Here is a 3,682-nt window from a genome sequence, read left to right as displayed (position 1 = left end):
ACTTTAACATTAATTTGTTTACTTTGCTTTAGTGGACCTTATATGTATGTATATTGTATGTTGCAAAACGAGGGGCCGGAGTCAGGAAATTTTCGTTTCAATAATAATCTTTAACTAACTGCTGATAATAATGAAGAAAATCTAAAATAAACTACCCCAACATAAATTTCAACAAGTCAGTCAGTCAAACTGGAAATAACAGCACAGCACAGTACCACGCCATATTTTCAGATTGAGTAACCTGATTCTATTCTAATGTTTTAGGTTTAACACTTCTATAAAAAATTATACAATTTTTTATATTTTATTTTTCTAATCAGTAATTAATGTTTAGTTTTGTGTGTTGGAAATTTTTGATTATAGATCATTCAATAGTCATGACTATACATCATTCTATAGTCTTGATTATAGATCAGTCTTTCGTCTTGCCTATAGATCAGGCTATAGTATTGACAATAGATCAGTCTTTAGTCTTGATAATAGATCAGTCTATAGTCTTAACTATAGATTAGTCTATAGTCTTGGCTATAGATCAGTCTATAGTCTTGACTATAGATCAGTCTATAGTCTTGACTATAGATCAGTCTATAGTCTTGACTATATATCAGTCTACAGTCTTAACTATAGATCAATTTATAGTCATGACTATAGATCAGTCTATAGTCCTGACCATAGATCAGTCTATAGTCTTGACTATAGATCAGTCTATAGTCTTGACTATAAATCAGTCTATAGTCTTGACTACAGATCAGTCTATAGTCTTGACTATAGATCAGTCTACAATCTTGACTATAGATCAGTCTACAGTCTTAACTATAGATTAGTCTATAGCTATAGTTTAGTCTATAGTTTAGTCTATAGTCTTGACTATAGATCAGTCTATAGTCTTGACTATAGATCAGTCTATAGTCTTGACTATAGATCAGTCTATAGTCTTGACTATAGATCAGTCTATAGTCTTGACTATAGATCAGTCTATAGTCTTGACGATAGATCAGTCCATAGTCTTGACTATAGATCAGTCTATAGTCTTGACTATAAATCAGTCTACAGTCTTAACTATAGATCAGTCTGTAGTATTGACAATAGATCAGTCTATAGTCTTGACCATATATCAGTCTATAATCTTGACTATAGATCAGTCTATAGTCTTGACTATAAATCTGTCTACAGTCTTAACTATAGATCAGTCTATAGTATTGACAATAGATCAGTCTATAGTGTTGACCATAGATCAGTCTATAGTCATGACCATAGATCAGTCTATAGTCTTGACTATAGATCAGTTTATAGTCTTGACTATAGATCAATCTACAGTCTTAACTATAGATCAGTCTATAGTATTGACAATAGATCAGTCTATGGTCTTGACCATAGATCAGTCTTGACTATAAATCGGTCTATAGGCTTGACTATAGTTTTTAGTCTTGACTATAGTCTAATCTAACTATAGTTTAGTCTATAGTCTTGACTATAGTTTAGTCTATAGTCTTGACTATAGTTTAGTCTATAGTCTTGACTATAGTTTAGTCTATAGTCTTGACTATAGATCAGTCTATAGTCAATTCTATAGATCAAGTCTATAGAATGATCTATAGTTTAGATCAGACTATAAATCAGTATTTCGTCTTGACTAAAGATCAGTCTATAGTCTTGACTATAGATCAGTCTTTTCCATAGATTAGTCAACAGTCTATGGTCTTGACTATAGATCAGTCTATAGTCCTTACCAAAGATCAGTCTATAGTCCTGACTATAGATTAGTGTATAGTCTTGACCATAGATCAGTCTATTGTCTTAACTATAGATCAGTCAATAGTATGGTTTATAGTTCAGTCTAAAGTCACTATAGATTACTGATCAGCATTTAGTCTTGACTACATATCTATCTATTATCTTTAGTTTAACTATAGATCAGTCTATAGTATTGACTATTTATCAGCCTATAGTCTTGAATGTAGATCAGTCTATAGTCTTGAATGTAGATCAGTCTATAGTCTTGCGTATAGATCAGTCTATAGTCTTGCGTGTAGATCAGTCTATAGTCTTAAGTATAGATCAGTCTATAGCCTTGAGTATAGATCAGTCTACAGATCAGTCTACAGTCATGATTTTAGATCACTTTACAGTCTGTACTCTATATCATTTTATTTATTGGAATTTTATGTATTTTGCTTTAAAATAGAATCTAAACTTTGTTTGTGGAAAAAAACCCTTTATGTCATTTTAATCTACAAAAATAAACAATAATGTATGCGATTCTATACTTTTGTTTTTTTTATAAAAAGAAACATAATTTATTTTCCAAGAATTTTGCGGTTTTAAAAGTATTAAATCAAATGTTAAACACAGAAAGAAAAAATGTTTCGAAAGAAGACAAGGTATTTATATAACAATGTCGGGATTGAAAAAGGACCCTTACATGACTTCAATTTTGAAAGTTATAAGAGTTTAATTCGCAGAATTTAAATTGGATAAATTAGGCATATAGAGAACACTAATGTATTCAAAATTTACATTTATGAAACAGGATCATGTCAGATTTTGAACTAAGTATTAAAAATTGTATTGCGATTTCAGCCTGACCGCTGTCACGAAATCTATGAGAGAATTATTAGCTATTTACGTCATTTAACAAGTTTGCGGTTTTCTATAATTATTTTTAAATAGATTGAAATCAAATACACTGTAAAAAATTATTCACTAAAAATTCAAAAACTTACCATAAACAAGATCTTTTAAGTATTTTAAATATTTATTTCTTTTTTTTAAAGTTTATTTCACTGTTTGTTGCACAAATATGACAAATCAAATGAAAATATTTATTTTTCTGTAATTTGACTTGAATTTTCTTTTCCCAGAATTATTTACTTTTCCTATTAAATTGCGTTTTTTACTATGATTTTCAGTTTCAATATTGATAACAAAAATTCGAAAAAAAATAGGCACGTAAGTTGTTTTTAGTTAAAATTCTACTAATTAATGAATGAATATCAGTTGAACAGTTGCTCTTTAACTGAATTGTGCTCAAAATGGAAAAATGTTCTAAGCAAAAAAATAAAAGCTGTTCTGTCAGCAAGAGAGAGAGAAAGGGAGAGATGAAGAGTATATCATGCAAGAATAGCATTGATTACTTAATATTCAATGACTAGTTAAAAATGAAGAACAGTGGGTTTAAAAGGTAAAATAATCTATAGTCAAGACTATAAACTGATCTATAGTCAAGACTGTAGACTGATCTATAGTCAAGCCTATAAACTAATCTACATTCAAGACTATAGACTGATCTATAGTCAAGACTATATACTGATCTATAGTCAAGACTATGGTCCAGACTACAGACTGATCTATAGTCAAGACTATAGGCTGATCTATAATTAAGACTATAGACTAATCTACAGTCAAGACCATAGACTGAACTATAGTCAAGACTACAGGCTCATCAAGACAATAGACTTTTCTATAATCAAGACTATAGACTGATCTATAATCAAGACTTTAGACTAATCTACAGTCAAGACTATAGACTGATTTATAGTCAAGACTACAGACTGATCAAGACTTTAGACTGATCAAGACTATAGGCTGATCTATAATCAAGAATTTAGACTAATCTACAGTCAAGACTATAGACTGAACTATAGTCAAGACTACAGACTGATCAAGACTTTAGACTGATCTA

This window comes from Lucilia cuprina, chromosome 2 (assembly GCF_022045245.1).
Source record: "Lucilia cuprina isolate Lc7/37 chromosome 2, ASM2204524v1, whole genome shotgun sequence".
In the NCBI taxonomy this organism is placed as follows: domain Eukaryota; kingdom Metazoa; phylum Arthropoda; class Insecta; order Diptera; family Calliphoridae; genus Lucilia; species Lucilia cuprina.
This window is presented reverse-complemented; position numbering follows the sequence as displayed.